The 18,934-nt window shown below is 33.8% G+C and overlaps 1 protein-coding gene and 6 non-coding genes across 7 annotated transcripts in view; 4 read left to right on the top strand and 3 right to left on the bottom strand.

Annotated features, from left to right (window-relative positions):
- Cbp53E (Calbindin 53E) overlaps positions 1-18,934 on the top strand; it is a 354,004-nt gene that overhangs the window by 35,650 nt on the left and 299,420 nt on the right. The gene's annotated exons all lie outside the window — the stretch shown is intronic.
- Positions 87-205, top strand: LOC149410332 (5S ribosomal RNA). Its single transcript, XR_016305075.1, has one exon. It is a non-coding gene; the product is annotated as a 5S ribosomal RNA (ribosomal RNA).
- Positions 818-936, bottom strand: LOC149410333 (5S ribosomal RNA). The gene has a single exon (XR_016305082.1). It is a non-coding gene; the product is annotated as a 5S ribosomal RNA (ribosomal RNA).
- On the bottom strand, positions 1,260-1,378 carry LOC149410334 (5S ribosomal RNA). The gene has a single exon (XR_016305083.1). It is a non-coding gene; the product is annotated as a 5S ribosomal RNA (ribosomal RNA).
- On the bottom strand, positions 1,702-1,820 carry LOC149410335 (5S ribosomal RNA). Its single transcript, XR_016305084.1, has one exon. It is a non-coding gene; the product is annotated as a 5S ribosomal RNA (ribosomal RNA).
- LOC149410336 (5S ribosomal RNA) lies at positions 2,074-2,192 on the top strand. The gene has a single exon (XR_016305065.1). It is a non-coding gene; the product is annotated as a 5S ribosomal RNA (ribosomal RNA).
- Positions 2,516-2,634, top strand: LOC149410337 (5S ribosomal RNA). The gene has a single exon (XR_016305066.1). It is a non-coding gene; the product is annotated as a 5S ribosomal RNA (ribosomal RNA).

Here is an 18,934-nt window from a genome sequence, read left to right on the forward strand (position 1 = left end):
CTTCTCTCTTATTATTAGGGCTTTTTTATACTAATTTTCATATATTTATTGGCAGGTAGAGTAGAAATTAATATTGTTTAGCGTTTGCCAACGACCATACCATGTTGAACACACCGGTTCTCGTCCGATCACCGAAGTTAAGCAACATTGGGCGCGGTCAGTACTTGGATGGGTGACCGCTTGGGAACACCGCGTGCCGTTGGCCCATTTTTTATGGTAATTTCATGTTTTTTTTTATTTTTTTATCGTTACTATCATTAATAATATCATAAAATTCTTTAACTTTTCAAGTATGCTACAGGCCTAAAATATTACTTAGTGGATTGATATTATGGTCAACCATTGAAAAAAAAAATTCCTGCAAAGTTATGGATGTAATTACGATCTTTTTCAAGCGCGTATGTAATGATTATTGAAGTGAAACTTCTTTACCCGCGTCATGCAATTTCGAGTACCGGAGTAAAACCAACTCATGACCGAAACGAAAATGCGGGACCGATTAAAGTTCATTTGATCTAGTCAAAGTTTTGAAGTAAAATATAAATGCTTCTTAGCTCATCTCGACAACTGGCGTTGGTGGTGTAATGGTCAGCGTAGTTGCTTTCCAAGCAGTTGATCCGAGTTCGATTCTCGGCCATCGCACATAATTTTTTTGTTTTTAACGCCTTTTTTTTTTTCAATGGTTGACCATAATATCAATCCACTAAGTAATATTTTAGGCCTGTAGCATACTTGAAAAGTTAAAGAATGATATAAAATTTTTTATGATGTTAACGATAAAAAAATAAAAAAAAACATAAAATTACCATAAAAAATGGGCCAACGGCACGCGGTGTTCCCAAGCGGTCACCCATCCAAGTACTGACCGCGCCCAATGTTGCTTAACTTCGGTGATCGGACGAGAACCGGTGTGTTCAACATGGTATGGTCGTTGGCAAACGCTAAACAATATTAATTTCTATTCTACCTGCCAATAAATATATGAAAATTAGTATAAAAAAGCCCTAATAATACTGAAAACATTAGCAAGGTGTGTGCGACGTTGATAAAAATAATCATTACATACGCGCTTGAAAAAGATCGTAATTACATCCATAACTTTGCAGGAATTTTTTTTTTCAATGGTTGACCATAATATCAATCCACTAAGTAATATTTTAGGCCTGTAGCATACTTGAAAAGTTAAAGAATTTTATGATATTATTAATGATAGTAACGATAAAAAAATAAAAAAAAACATGAAATTACCATAAAAAATGGGCCAACGGCACGCGGTGTTCCCAAGCGGTCACCCATCCAAGTACTGACCGCGCCCAATGTTGCTTAACTTCGGTGATCGGACGAGAACCGGTGTGTTCAACATGGTATGGTCGTTGGCAAACGCTAAACAATATTAATTTCTACTCTACCTGCCAATAAATATATGAAAATTAGTATAAAAAAGCCCTAATAATACTGAAAACATTAGCAAGGTGTGTGCGACGTTGATAAAAATAATCATTACATACGCGCTTGAAAAAGATCGTAATTACATCCATAACTTTGCAGGAATTTTTTTTTTCAATGGTTGACCATAATATCAATCCACTAAGTAATATTTTAGGCCTGTAGCATACTTGAAAAGTTAAAGAATTTTATGATATTATTAATGATAGTAACGATAAAAAAATAAAAAAAAACATGAAATTACCATAAAAAATGGGCCAACGGCACGCGGTGTTCCCAAGCGGTCACCCATCCAAGTACTGACCGCGCCCAATGTTGCTTAACTTCGGTGATCGGACGAGAACCGGTGTGTTCAACATGGTATGGTCGTTGGCAAACGCTAAACAATATTAATTTCTACTCTACCTGCCAATAAATATATGAAAATTAGTATAAAAAAGCCCTAATAATAAGAGAGAAGAATACTAGAAGTTTCACTTCTGTCTTGCGTAGGCTTGACACACCCACTTTTTTTTTATCAACGTCGCACACACCTTGCTAATGTTTTCAGTATTATTAGGGCTTTTTTATACTAATTTTCATATATTTATTGGCAGGTAGAGTAGAAATTAATATTGTTTAGCGTTTGCCAACGACCATACCATGTTGAACACACCGGTTCTCGTCCGATCACCGAAGTTAAGCAACATTGGGCGCGGTCAGTACTTGGATGGGTGACCGCTTGGGAACACCGCGTGCCGTTGGCCCATTTTTTATGGTAATTTCATGTTTTTTTTTATTTTTTTATCGTTACTATCATTAATAATATCATAAAATTCTTTAACTTTTCAAGTATGCTACAGGCCTAAAATATTACTTAGTGGATTGATATTATGGTCAACCATTGAAAAAAAAAATTCCTGCAAAGTTATGGATGTAATTACGATCTTTTTCAAGCGCGTATGTAATGATTATTTTTATCAACGTCGCACACACCTTGCTAATGTTTTCAGTATTATTAGGGCTTTTTTATACTAATTTTCATATATTTATTGGCAGGTAGAATAGAAATTAATATTGTTTAGCGTTTGCCAACGACCATACCATGTTGAACACACCGGTTCTCGTCCGATCACCGAAGTTAAGCAACATTGGGCGCGGTCAGTACTTGGATGGGTGACCGCTTGGGAACACCGCGTGCCGTTGGCCCATTTTTTATGGTAATTTTATGTTTTTTTTTATTTTTTTATCGTTAACATCATAAAAAATTTTATATCATTCTTTAACTTTTCAAGTATGCTACAGGCCTAAAATATTACTTAGTGGATTGATATTATGGTCAACCATTGAAAAAAAAAAAGGCGTTAAAAACAAAAAAATTATGTGCGATGGCCGAGAATCGAACTCGGATCAACTGCTTGGAAAGCAACTACGCTGACCATTACACCACCAACGCCAGTTGTCGAGATGAGCTAAGAAGCATTTATATTTTACTTCAAAACTTTGACTAGATCAAATGAACTTTAATCGGTCCCGCATTTTCGTTTCGGTCATGAGTTGGTTTTACTCCGGTACTCGAAATTGCATGACGCGGGTAAAGAAGTTTCACTTCAACAATGCAGAATATAATATTTTTGAATTATATATTTTTTTCTATTTTGATTTTAATACAAACACGCCGAACACCAATTCACACATTCAGTTGGTGTCGTCTGCATGAGAACGGGTCATTTCTCCGACTCGACTTTTGGAATAATCGAGGTCTGCTTGTAAATTCATTCCAAAAAAAACGATACTTCACAATAATATTTCATAATATAGTTACTATTTATGTTTTTCAGAACAGTATTTAGTTCAAGAAAATTAACATTAAGCACGTCGTCCCACGGGTCGGTAAGCAATCGACAAAAACCAAACGCTGCAAGATCCTGTGCGGAAGGGTTCCACAGAACTACGCCACAGACCGTTACCTTACTATAGTGAATTTAATTTTCTTCGAATGGTCTTGCAGCAATTGGTTTACGTCGATTGCTTATTAACCCGTGGGACTACGGGCTTATTTATTTTTTATTTCGGTCGGTAGTAAAAATGTTCAGAAGGATAAACGTTTTTATATCTATTCTGGAATTTTCTCTGTATTTTTTTTTGCCACGGTGATGAACGATTATAACACAAGGCAACCATTTACAGCCCGGTGGGGTTTTTAATTTGATTATGGCTATCGCATTAAACATTATTTTATTATAGTTTTTTTATCGTTGCTGATGGAAAGTTTTTTTCAATGTGAATATTGCATAAGAGTTATAAATATTCGAATTAGTGGAACTGTGGCATCTCCTATTATTATGAAAAGGAAGTTGATAGGGAAGGAGATGTGAAAGAGGAAGCACTTCTTCACGTTCTCACGTTCTAAGGAAAAATATGGTTTCCACCTTCACCGTAGACGTTAAGACTCAAATATTTTATTTATCAACAGAGCTACTTTTTATAAAAATTACTCTACACCCCCAATGTCCAGGCATACAGTGTTAGTAGGCAGTACGCGAGTGCGTAAATGTTGTTAGTTATATAACCAGAATATACAAGAATTATAAGAGAATTATTAAGATGAGATTGTGACATGACCAATAATATAAATAATAATATTTGGCTAATTTATATAGCGCCGTTTTCGAGAGAAATCACCTCAAGGGCGCCATAGCAGCAAAGTTGCAGTATCTAACTATTAAGATCTGCTCACTAAACAGGACTAAATCAATTTGAAGCAACCTTATCCAATAAATGGTTCCTGCGCGGCCTTGCCCAAACCCGCCACCCAAATTGTAATTAATTAATTGATAAGAGAATTGATCCCCCGGACGGTTGATCCCCGGACTCTAGAACCCCCAAACAGTTGAACCCCCGGACAGTTGGGTGAATAAATATCAGTAAAAGAACAACTTTTTCACAACAAAATTTCCACACCAAAACCACATATTTGTGTATTTGAGCATTGTTTCCATCATGACATATAGAGCTTTTAAATCAGTAATTTACATCTCTAAAAAATACATATTTTTCTCACTTAATATTTTTTAATACTCAGAAATTACTACACGGGTGAAGCCATGTATTAATAAACAACATGTCAACATTCCTTTCAGATCTTAAATATATGTAAGTTCTCATTTTTATTATAACACAAAATACAACCTTTCTAGATAACTAATAACTTACCCTATTTTATTACAATTAATAAAAATAATACAGCCCGATATTAATGATAGTGTCAGCCGACGTCCGTTGTCTTCGTCATTAATACTTAATACATTTCATAGAAATGTGAACATTGTTAATATAAATAATATCTTTATCTCCATACGGTTCAGCGATAACTCAACATAATGACCAGCACACAAAAGTGATATAAAGTCATTAAAAGCGACGAAAAAACTAACGTATAAACAAGATATTCCAACCAATCCAACTACATTATTCCAAAAACAAAAACTGAATGGCCCAATCACAGTTTAATTATCTTGCTCCAAAAATCTTCAATAATTTGTCAATTGAAATAAAATCAATAGCTAAATACCACGGATTAATGATTGAATGTGGTAGTGTTAGTAGCCTGTTTCTAATACTCAAGTAGAGGTATAGTATTATTATTATGTGTGTGTATACATCTATATGTATGCTTTTAAATGAAGATACATACGTTTGGTAGGGGGGGGGGGGGGGGGGGGGTGGATATGTTTTTACACGGTTTTCCAATAAGAGATGTTATTTTGATATTTAATCGTAAAAGATCAATGGTTTCGTTGCTTGAATCGTTGTCCAGATCAATACCATCCAATTCCGGCAATAAAAAATCATAAATCATCTCTCGATAGCGTAATCCATTCACCGTAACTGTTGCTACAGCCTCATTTTCGAAAAAGTAAGGTCCATGACTCCGCCGGAACATATACCGCACCAAACAGTCGCACGTTGAGGAAAGAGAGGCTTTTCAACAATAACTCTTGGGTTTTCCGAGCCCCAGATGCGACAATTTTGTGACCGAGGTGGAAATGGGCCTCATCACTCAAGATGATTTTTCGATGGAATTCCGGATCATTTTCACGCATTTCAAGGACCCAATCGAAGCATGTATCATTCCATTTTTATTAATGGCGTAGTTTCTACTTGTCAAATGTTAAAAAATGACAGCTTCGAAAGTAACATCTACCGAACTAGCGGGCTATTCAAAATAACACCTCTGATTGGAAAATCCTGTATATATGCACATGTGGATGTGTGTGGACATATGTATGTACAATGTACATGTATGTAATCTAATACTTATGCATGTCTTTTAATATTTTCTATTTTATAATATCAATTAAAGTCTTCCAATTTTCGTCATGTTTACATTTTAATTCATATGTTTCCACTAGACTTTATACAAAATAACTATTTTCCATTTTTTTGTCACCATGAAATAGGCAGTCGCCTAGTGTGGTGGTTTAATATATTTATACTATCTGTTAATGTCCATGTCAAATATCATTTATATCTAAATAGTATAAAATAAAGTCGCTATCCGCGTCTGTCTGTTTGTGCGCTTAGTTCTTCTAAACTACGCAACGGATTTTGATAGAGTTTTCACTCTCATTTAGAAAATTTTTGCCGGAAGGTTTACATATATGATACTTGCATATTATATTGATAGAAAGTAGAGAAATGTTGATGTTTTATAATCAAGACGTGAAAATATATTTCCGGGCACTACATTGCTAACGCTGGCTAAACCTTATGAGATACATCAAAATAATGTACTACGGAATTGTATATCTTAAAAAGGCCTACACAAAAGTAAGTGATGATATATGTCTATTAAGGTGAGTGTTTTTTTTTTTGAGAATTTCGAAATCGGCATAGTTGGGAAAGATGCTCCGTATATTAACAATTACGACAAAAATAATAAAAAAAAATATATTCATAATACCTGGACATCGCCAAAGCTTTATATTTTATCATTTTCACGATTTTACCTAAGTATTTATAGCTCATATACGCGAAATAAAACACACACATAAAATTTGTATTTTACCATTTATTTTACAGATAATACATTCGTAGATTGTTAGAATGGAACAAATAGTGGAAATAAAAAATGTACATATATTATACCGCATTGAAAAAATTGAAAATTACAAAAGTTACTATGAACGGTACTGAATTTTGGTGTTTAAAATAGGCATAAGGTGTCGTGACTCTAACCTTGTTTTTATTAATCCATCTCGCCTCAAGGGTCCACAAACAACGGCTGAGGCTTCTGTTACAATTTTCACACATCTCTCTGTAGCTTGAGTGTGGCAAGGAAAATTCTTTATTATTGGTAGTATGACATCCTCAATTATCGTGTAATCGGTAATGGCTTGTAAAATTGTCTCGTCACTTACAAATTTGGTTAGTGGTGGCTCGGTTATATTTTCCCACTTTATAACATCAATATAATCATCTGCTGAAAAATCAAAAACAGGCACTTTGAAGGTACGAATAAAGTCTGATTGCATTTTCATTTGCCGAGCTTTCAATATTCTTCTCAACGCCAACGCCTCTTACGTATTTTCGGTTGTCGTTTAACATGGCTAAAAATATATTTTCGTGATGCCCAAAAAAGCCATTACGCTGGATTACTGGATCAATAATATCTTTTAAATCACATAAATCAGGGCAAATACCGTGAAAGCACTATTGTTTCGTGTAAATGCCTTGCACCGGAAAGACATGATGGTTTGGTCTTAATGTTGAACCACATAGGTCCGTAAACTGTTAATACAAATGTCGTTAAAGTTACCATATTTTTTATGGTTTTAGGGAAAAATGTAAAGCCGAAGAATCCGATTCACTGTAGTGAGCCACCTGGATTGTACAATTTTACCGGGATTTGTTTTTGATAAATTTTCATTGCAGAATCCGGAGTCAATAGTTTTATACATTTTCAGTAGATACAGATGATCGGTACTTAAATCCTGCTTATTTGTCATACTTGGTAATGAACATTGAATGATTTTAAATTTCACGACAGGAAGTTGTTCACACTTATTTAAAGATTTACCAATAATTCCAGTGAAACTTTGCGGTCCAGTCGTGGTTCCGTCGATGTTCTCAAAGAGATGTCGCAAAATGAGTTCGTTTGCTTGTAATTGACAGACAATCCACTGTAAAAGCCGTTTGAGATGTAATTCAAGGCGCCGAATAACACCTCCTTTGTACCCCGTATTAACTGCAGTTCCGTCGCATCCAATTGCAACAATTTTTTCCAAAGCAATATCTTTCGAAGACAGTAATGAAATAATTCCATTACTTATTGCTTCAGATTTTCCGGTTTTTAATGAAATTTGTCCCATGTACTCGCCACCTGGTTCTTTTACTAAACTAACGTGTTCTTCAGTTATTATTTTTCACCGGTTGTCCTCCATTCTTAAAGTTTTGTCCTTCCGTCCGTCGAAGTATAAACCAAATTGATTGGAATCGATTACTAACGGCTTACTAGTAAGGGCAGTTCTTTTCTTCATTCAAGCTCGACAAATTTTACTCTTATCCACAACGCGAGATGTATCGTTCTGTGAAATTAAGCCAACATCTTGTAATACAACAAAAACAATTGCAGCTCCTGCTCGATCTGAAATACAATATCTGTCTAGTGTTCTGGCCACAACAGGGAAGTCTTTCACCTCATGGTGAGAATTATTTGGTTGTGCTTCACTTTGCATTATTTCTTGAGGAATTGAAGACGAAGCACATTTTTTTGAGAGTCTAAAGTTTAAACTACAAGAAGGAATAGCGTCAGTACCCCGATCTACTAGATAATGTCTAGCGGATCGGAAACTTCACCAAGATGATACGCGATACACTTCACTCTGTTTGATACGTGTTTGGGGTAGAAGGATTCGTTGCTGTGTGGGAATAGTTTAACTGTTCCTACAGTCCTACTTTATAATTATATTATAAAATAATAATTTAATTATATCATAGGTAATAAATAAACACTCAATTTTTTTTTACATAATTATAAGCATTTCTAAGAATCGAGAGAACATTATTGGTGTTTTCAGTGTTTTTATTAAAAATTCAAAGTGGTGGCGATGTCGTAATTATAAATAATTTTTATTTTATTTAAGATAAGTACATAACGGAGCACCAATCCCGCGTATGCCGAATTCTATATTACGAAAAAAAAAATCTCCATACTAGACCGCTCCACCTTAATGTCTATCTCCTAAGGATAACCCCAGCTACGTCGGGTACAAGTCAACTAGTTCATAAATAAAACCTATTACCTGTTACCTATGTAACCTATTTAATCGGGTTTTTGTTTAGGAACAACTTTTTCTCTGAACTTGTTTTGAAGGTAATATCCATCAATGAACAAGATAATACTTTGGAGGATTGTAATTATCGCCAATTTAAATGGGTATTGGCTGAATGATTCTGTGGTTCTCCAATCCGCAGAATCCAAGGTGAAGTGATTACTCTCGGTGTGCAATAATAAGAATTCGGATATTTCCAATTTAGTTTTTGTTGTAACAAAACTCACGTTACAATAATTTTACGAACAAAACAGATAGCGTACGTTGGAGGAGATTTAGGGCTAAACCAGCGGCTGAGACCACTGGAGAGAGAATGGAATAATTGCCGCGCGAGGTATCGTATTGATACCAGTCTCACAAGAATGTGGGTAAAAGTAATGTTGTTATAATTTTCTGGATATGTAAACTCCCTATAATTTACCCACAAATACTAATAAATCTAAACTAAACATCTTGCAACTAATTTTTAAGTCCAAATGTGAATAATTAGTTGCAAGATGATATTGTTAATTCGTGAATTTGCAATATGGAATCGACGTGTAATAAATAGGTAGCAGTGGTCAAGTGGTTTAAGACGCCTTTCCCGGTAAGACAAGAGATCCTGGGTGCGATTCATAGTTCTTTCATAATCTTTTTATTTTTCTGGGTCTTGTTCTATTTCATGTTTCGTTTAGACTTATTAGTATAAGCTTCTTCTTTAATGATAAAGTTTTTGTTTCATCACTTTTAATTACTTTATATCACTTTTTTGGGGTGTGTTGAATTGTAATTTTGATGAGTTATTCGATCACCCTTTAAACACCCTGTTCCACACTCATAACGCGAACTTTAGGGGGTTACTAAAATTTTCCATTTTCCGAATCGTGATTGTGAACCGATGATAAAATTGTAATTTCAAGTCTTCAGACTCTTCCGTGATTTTTCACGGATCTGCCCGAGTAAAAATAATTATAATTTATTTGAAGCGAATGGCTGAGTTGATGAATATTTAAATACTTCTAAACTTAAATCTGGTCCGTACATTCCGAATTTTGTTGATCAACTCATATTGAGTGACAGATGAAGCACAAGTGATTGACATACATCCTCTTTTGTTGATCAACTCCATATTGAGTGAGTGATGAAGCACAAATGATTGACAGACATCCTTTTTTTGTTAAATTGAGTAATGTTGATCAATGGTCTACTTCAGTCAACCGAAAACGGATTGACACAACATGTTTATTTTTGCTTTGATTTGAATACAATAATTTGCTTTTCTTTATTGAGTGTTCGAATGAAGTATTTATATTATCCCCTCTAAGAAACTAGGCGTATGTACATAATGTATATATCATTTTTTTTTTTTTTTTTAATAAGTGTTTATTCAGTTTTTTTATTTGTAACTTGGTATCTTATTATGCAGGAGAATGTCAAATAATAGTCTGTATATCTGTATATAACTGTTTATTGATGATTCTGTAGTGTTAAGCCACTACTTGACTCGAACGTTATTCTAGAAGTTTCCAAACAAGCTTCTTGGATTTTCTTTTATTTTTTTAATATTTGTTTCCGTAGCAACTGGAATGTTCGAGAATGTTTTATTTTCCACCTAGATAAGCGACAACGTGAACGAAATGGTCAGTACAGTACCAGCAACCGCGACATCGAGATCGAATTATTTTGCCTACGTGACGCGCTTCGGAACATTCTCGAACCTTCCTTTCGTAAATCATTCTGTTGTATTTTCTACGTTTATTTATTGTTTTCGGATGTATTATTAAAAACCGCTTCAGCCAAATTTCATAGTTATTCATTAATAAAAAGAATACCGAACATAACTACAATTTTATCACGAATTGACGTAACTAGCAGTTCGGTGGATGTCTTCTACATTGCTCGATCGGCGGAAGTAGTGTAGCAATTGCAACCGGAAACCTTTCCTCGTCTTATATTTCTGCTAGGCTGCTAATTGCGCCCCATTGCTGGCCACGTATAAATAAATGGGCGTTACATAATATTGAATAACTGTACTTCCTATAAAAGATATATAATTACGTTATATCTCACAAGAGCGCCCTGTCTGTACGATGTAATGACAGGGGAACTATATCGCTACCTTTTAGGTAGGAGATGTAGAAAGGGATTGATTAATGAGGGTCTTGTAGAGGCCCGGATTGTAATATAGAAGGAGGAAAACAGATGCCGGTAGCTCGTTCCACATGCTAGCCGACTTACACAAAAATGAGACGGATAAACGACTTATTTTCAAGAATCCATCATCATTTATAAACTCCCTTTTACCACGCATGCACAGCTTACGTAACCTATATGCAGAAGTAGCAATCATTTTTAACAGCACCGAAAACAATTAACAAAAAAGAATTTCTCATATTTTTTAAAAAACTTTTATTAGATTACGTATTGTTTTCATTGTACATTTTAGTTTAATTTAATTAAAATCATATTAGCATGTTTACATTTTACATTTTTTTTGTCATAAAAATGATTTATCCGTGTATTTTACTTGTACCGGAAATAAATAAATCAACTCTGAACGGGTGTTTCGCTTATGTAAACCAGTGCACAGGGGATCAATGCTGCAAGCTCCTCCTAGCAAGCTCAATTTAAATACCTGTAGAATAAACTCAGCGTGCCTAAATTACGCATGTGCATCTCTAGATGGTAAACGGTCTGTTAGTTGACAACGGATCAGGCGAACCACCCGGATTTGCACACAATCAAGTAGGTTTATAAGGAAATTAAGGGCTCCCAAAATTTCTTCAATTTTTGGACACACTAGAGATTTTCCCTCTGTAACCAAGTTGGCCTGGTTCACACGACGTTAGTAGTGACAGTGTCAATCGGATTATTTCGATTGACACTCGTGAATTAGTAAACGAGTGGCCATCGTCTAATTCTATACCTGATCCTGTGAACTGTTCAATAATTCACCCAAGGGGGGCTAGACCCAAAAACCTACACCATTTTGAACCCTATCTAGAAAGCACTAATGAATGTTGAATTTATTATGAACTGTCACAAAACTTATACAAAATAGTCCACGAACAATGGAAATATTGATTATAACAAGTTGAAATTCTAATTTTAAGATGAAACAAGCGGTGAAAATCTCTGGATATTTGTAATATTGATAATTATTGCATGTAAGGTAAAAAAACGCAGGTCCTCAAAAAATAACGAAATCAGAATTTTCCTTTCAAGTTTAACTTTAATAAATTTAAACAAAAAAAACACAAATTTTTGCTGGTCTGAATTCTTGAAACATCAGTTCATATTTTGATAATGTCAATTGAAATAAATTTCAGTAAAAATATTATATTATAGACCGGCAGAAGTATCCGGCGTTACCCGGGCTTTATGGGTTAGTTTTTCGAAATCTTACATTGACAATATTCCTCATGTGTTGAAGGTTAAGGTAAACCTTTTTTTGTTCTTTAATTTTTAAGTTTCTTTACTAAAAACCTGTTATCTCACTAAATATTGATTCTATCGACTTGGGAATTCGATTCGATTCAGCACGAATGAAAACATAGTAAATAATACCTTAATTGGTAAATTCGTAAAAATCCCCTCCCCCAACCCTAAAGAGGTTGTTCAACCCTTTTTTGGATAGACTCTGCAGATCTTGATTTATACTGCGTGGCACTTGCTTCAATGAAGAATTTACTATTGTGTATTGACCACATTGCCAACAATGGATTTTTTGGGACGCTGCGATCGAACCAACAAACCTCAGAGTTCAAATTCGAGAGACGGAGCATTCTTTCTCTATAGCCTAAAGCAGTGGGCATCCTTTTCGCTGACAAAAGACAATTCTGCTCGCTAATCTAATTCTAAAACTGGAACATATTAGAATTCGGATGACATCTGTCGAACCTGACCCGAACAGATATTTCACATGAAAAGAGCTGATGACAAGGTTCCCCGCTCTCCCTAAATTAGGATTATTTTTGGACATCAATAATTACTATGAAGCAAGCCCTATTTTTTTCCAAATTGAATTCGAGCTTAGGTTAACTTAAAAAATATGTATATAAATCTTATATGTTCACATTTCATTCATTTAGATAGTAAAAAAATCCCAATCCCATTACAGAAGTAATATTTCAAGTAAGTAAATTAAATTTGACCATTTTTTATTTATTTTATATTATAGAAACAAACAGTACATGATTTACAGAGATGAAACAATATACAGGACTAAGATACTTCATGTTGAGTACCTATGATATGTTTCCTTGTCTGCTAAGTGGTATGTTTATTCCTTAATTACCAGGTGACGTGTGTAGTACATAGGAGTGTGTGTAATGTATGTGTGAGTGTTTGTGTATGTGTGTGTGTCTGTATGTATGCGCATTGAACAGTTTAAATTATTGACATGATGCCACGTTTGAATTTGGGCAGTGAATCTGAAAAAATGTCAATGTTAGAGTTTAGACAAATATTATTTAGAGTACGAAGAGCTCGATCAATTGGAAAGTTAGATGCTGCATTTGTTTTATAATTAAACGTGTGATATTAAAATCATAAGCTTGTTATTGTATTTAATACAATTAAAATGTTAAGAGTAGAGACATGCAGATAAATTTTATTATTTGGTCAGCGTTTACAAGGTTTCCGACTTACATCAGTTCCGAAATAAGTAAAAACGTAATTCGAGCAATTTCAACCGTCACATGATTGGCTTGAGGTTAGACATCAGTTCAATAATAAGCACTTGTAGATGATATATGAACCACATGTTCCATGATGAAAAAAACCAAGGAAATATCCCATAAAGGATGTGTTAAAATTGTTATCTATTTAAAACACACGGTGTCCGGAAACTCGTAATACATAACTTGTGAACTGCTGAATCTACATACATCACACGTCATTTGGAATCCATTTTGTGGCCTAATTTTTTTTTTTTAATAGAAATAAGGTCTAAAGTTGGAATTTAATGAGGGGTTTTTTGGCAGAGTGGCTTTGTTTCTTATATAAATCTACAGTTTTATTCTGAGATTGACGAAATTTGGCAAACTTAGCGTTTAACACAAGAGAAAGGTCACTGTTTACACTATAAAGCAGAATTATGAAACTTATTGATGAAATTTTGCACCCTTGAATTTCAAATTAAGAAGGAAATTGTTGTCTACATCTGATTTCAAAAAACCAAATATTTCAGCAATTAATTATTCTTTCAACAATGAAAGAATGATGATCTGTACATATTCAGAAACTGAAAGTAGCAAAAGTTCCCTTTTGCGTTTATAGGACAGTTTTTGCTCCTCCATAAAACAGATTTGTACTTTATAATTAGTTAAATTGTATCCATTGGTTTGTTAATAAACAGTATTAGTCTTATCTATTTTTGCTGATAATTCATGGTAGAATTTCAAAATAATGGTTTATTAAAACAATTTAATTTTTTTTTAATTTTGACCGCTACCGGTTTTAGTCTATTACGGCCATCTTCAACACTGGTACAATTTTTTCTCAACCCTTCATATGCCGACACTATATTATCATGGTGCGCTGACTGATTCTATTTTCTTAGTAACTTATTTGTTTTTTGCAAATTGGCTTACCGGAAAGTGTGTTTATAATTTTTAATAGATATAAAATAAATATATAAAAATAGTACGTAATCTACCGTAATCTGTTTCCCCAGAATAACTTGTTATATTTAGAGAAATGATTTTTTGAAAATATTCTTATTGGTATATTGGTAGACGAGAGAGTAAATTATGGCATATGTACAATTATGGCATATTCACAATTATGACATATGCACAATTAAGGCATATGCACAATTATGGCAAATGCACAATTATGGCATGTGCAAAATTATGGCACATGTATAATTTTTGGTGGTAAACAATAATTTTTGAATAATGGTTTTCAATAATGATTTTGAACAATTATTTTTGCACATGATTTTTGGGTGACAATATAAATATAATCATTATTTTTTTTGGTTAACTAATGTTTAAGACAAGATTTTTTATGCATAGCACAAAGGGTAACAATTATTTTATAAGCAATAATTATTAGCCTGAAACACTCATCCACATTGAAAAATCTCCTGATAAAAGATACATGACGCCAACGGGACATGAACCCGTGTCCTTTCGATTTCCGGTCGACAGCTCTGACCACTGAGCTATGGCGGCTTATCTCTTATCCGCGAAATAATTAAAAAATATACTAGTGTTTCATTCAACAATTACTGCTTGTTACATTTTTCACCTGAAACAACCAACTTTATTTTATATGAGAAAGGCATTGTAAGTGCTAACTCTCTCACTAGATGGCGTCTAGACAAATTGTCTACATTTTTTGGTGAAGATACTAGAACTTGTCAAATATTAATTATTATTTTTTTGGTGAACTAATGTTTAAGACAAGATTTTTAATGTATAGCACAAAGGGTAACAATTATTTTGTAAGCAATAATTATTAGCCTGAAACACTCGTCCACATTGAAAAATCTCCTGATAAAAAATACATGTCCCGTTGGCGTCATGTTTTTTTTTTATCAGGAGAATTTTCAATGTGGATGAGTGTTTTAGGCTAATAATTATTGCTTATAAAATAATTATAAATAAATTATATTATCATTGTTCACCACCCTCGAAACCCCAAAAGTTCTATACACGTGGTGTTATGGGACGTAATTGCTTAACTTAAATTGATTAACTTACATTAATCAGTAATTCCTGACATTATTACTCCAAATAATCCCAGGAATCAGGGGTTAAAGTAAATCAAGTACATCCCTTACCACCCTGTACACAAATCTTTAAGAAAAACTTGAATCAGTCTTGAACATTTCCGTGAAAGGCTGAAACCGGTAACGATAAAAAAAACGTTTTACATATTTTTTTAAATTGCCTCAATCAATCTTTATTCTGTCTTTCTTTGGAGAGTTTTGCCACATTTCTATAATCCAAGCAGCTGGAGCAGTCCGCTGCGTGCCACATGACGTGACAGTCGTAAGGGTGGTTATTACGGTAGGGGTGGTCAGGGGGTGGGTGTATGGAGACGGAGAAGGGTGACTGCGATATTCGACATTGGCTTTTAAAGCTCCGACCTCCGCGGGAGCCTCCTTAAATATGAATCGGAGGCCGTAAAAAGGAGACAAGTACATTATAATATTACGTTATTGATCGATATTAAAACAAGGTTGCCTTCGTAGAAGAGATGATAGAAATCTATTGTGGGCGTGACCGTGTTCCCGAGGTTGGCTGATTTTTCCTTACTTTAAAATTCATTAATTAATCAAAATTCATCCAATTTTAAACACCGAAAACTTGCCACGGAACTGGGTGTTAAAAGTATTGTGTAAAATGACGACATTTTCTAGAGATTATTTTTGTTCAGCGGCTGTTTTATTATTCTCGAGGTTATACAATTTTGTCCTCAAACTGTATGGAAAACTTTTATTATTTTTTTTTTTATTCCTTGTGTTTTTATATATACCTACGGTATTATATCAAACATTCCAATATTCCAAATCACACAATACATTTTTTTGAATCATACTTTACAATTGAACGTGCTTTCCACCTCCCCAATGAAGTACCATTTATGGATTAATTTATGTACAGGATATTGAGGGACGTACTTCTTACTGTAACCATTGATTCCTGACATTATTTGGAATAAAAATGTTAAAAACATGTTGTAATCCAGTGACTTTAAAAAAAAAAAATTTTTTAAAAACCATGAAAAAAAAATTTCCGCATGGTCACTCAGAATAGTAACTGACCAACCCCTCACCCCGATTTATTTTCAAAAAATTTATTTGCACTTTTTACTGATTAAAATAAGTTAAGTACGTTCCTTAACACCCTGTATATAGGAAAAATTCAGGTCTGATACTTTTTGAAAAGAATATCCCCCTTTCTAAAATATATGTAGGTATAAAATGGTAATACGCATCTAATCAATGTATTCTCTGTCTTTGCAGGTAAGACACGTTCATATTCTCTGAGATGACGGATCAGGTAGGATGGGGTAAGGACCTTGAAATTGGTGTCAGAGGTAGGTACCTAATAATATATATAGACCGATGGGACTGAAGAAAGTGTTTTCGGTTCTAAATTATTCATTTTCAATTTTTTTGCTATCACAATTAAAAAAAGAATTATTTTGACTATCTACACAGAGCTATAAAGACGATTGTCTTATAATATTTAACGAAATTATTTCATCCTAAAAGGTTGGATGTTTACACAGTGTTCAAAAGTCAAATATTATGTCTTTTGTTCAAATATAATAGCATTGAGAGCTTACTGTGATTAGTTACTTTATGCTTTGTCTGTTAATTAAAAAAATATATAATGAAGTAGGTGTGTACCTGCTTTAAAAACCATTATTAGTTTGAGATAGTACAAATTAATCAAGAGGAAGCTACAAGCCAAAAATGTGTATATTCTTGGTATACCTTATATCGTAGGTAATGGGCATTAAAATCGTTTAACAAACGGAGCCTAGAAACGTTCGATTTCAAGAAAAAAACTTGTTTTTACTTATTTTGTAAATAATTTTATAAGAAAGCAAAAAAGTTAATCAAGTGAAACTGTCACAGATAATCTTAACTATAAAACTGTATTTTTTAAAAGTTTTTTCCTTTACGCGTTCATACATGACGTGTGTAGTACATAGGAGTGTGTGTAATGTATGTGTGAGTGTTTGTGTATGTGTGTGTGTCTGTATGTATGCGCATTGAACAGTTTAAATTATTGACATGATGCCACGTTTGAATTTGGGCAGTGAATCTGAAAAAATGTCAATGTTAGAGTTTAGACAAATATTATTTAGAGTACGAAGAGCTCGATCAATTGGAAAGTTAGATGCTGCATTTGTTTTATAATTAAACGTGTGATATTAAAATCATAAGCTTGTTATTGTATTTAATACAATTAAAATGTTAAGAGTAGAGACATGCATATAAATTTTATTATTTGGTCAGCGTTTACAAGGTTTCCGACTTACATCAGTTCCGAAATAAGTAAAAACGTAATTCGAGCAATTTCAACCGTCACATGATTGGCTTGAGGTTAGACATCAGTATAAATATCAGGATAGTACAAATTAATCAAGAGGAAGCTACAAGCCAAAAATGTGTATATTCTTGGTATACCTTATATCGTAGGTAATGGGCATTAAAATCGTTTAACAAACGGAGCCTAGAAACGTTCGATTTCAAGAAAAAAACTTGTTTTTACTTATTTTGTAAATAATTTTATAAGAAAGCAAAAAAGTTAATTAAGTGAAACTGTCACAGATAATCTTAACTATAAAACTGTATTTTTTAAAAGTTTTTTCCTTTACGCGTTCATACATTTCTATTGAAAAAATATTTTTTGTATTAGTTTGCATTTATATTTTTTATTGAGTAATTTTTTATTTTATTTGTATTCTACTGAAGTTAAGCGATAGGAAAACCTTCAATTTAACTAAAGCATATTTTTTGGTTTTCATAATGTACAACAATTCGTTATAAAGAGTAATCATAATAATGATTTGGCATTAAGCTTCGCCTTAATAACCAACTACTGCATAGAATTATTATTTGATTATTTCGTTGTATTTATCGAGTTTAATCTTGTTTTTAGACATTTCAAATTTATCGGAGAATCACAAAACCCAGGAGCAGTAATGTATGGAACTGTATGGCAAACTTTGCACCCTATTGCAACGATTTCAATATAAGATTAAGTATAAGAGAGTATGGATGATATATTAAATTAGAACGCTATCAAAGATACTTAAAGATATATTTAAAATCAATTACCGCAAATAATTTTATATCATTTTTAAACAAGAAGGCGGTGAGCAAACACGGAAGCACCTTGCGTGGTGTGGTAACCTTGGCAGTAGGGAAAGAATTAATCGGTTCGGGCTAGCTCAGCTATCAGTCACGGTGCTGGAGACTAAGGCCCATTGTCCACGTAACCGCACGTCATACGCACGCTTTCGTCAATTGACGATTGCAAGACGAATGCTTGCATCATGCGTAGAAACAATGAAATCTGTGTCCATGAAGCGGCAACGTCACGTCAGCCGCTCGTCATGCGTTCGTAATGCGGTGCGCGCGGCAACATGTTACTACTCGACCGACCGCATTGCAGTATTTTGTCTTTGTATCAGTGGTCCAACAGTAGAGACTAAATTTTGGT

The sequence above is a fragment of the Hesperophylax consimilis genome, chromosome 28 (genome assembly GCF_061612785.1).
Source record: "Hesperophylax consimilis isolate HC1 chromosome 28, BYU_Hcon_1.0, whole genome shotgun sequence".
NCBI classification, from domain to species: Eukaryota; Metazoa; Arthropoda; class Insecta; order Trichoptera; family Limnephilidae; genus Hesperophylax; species Hesperophylax consimilis.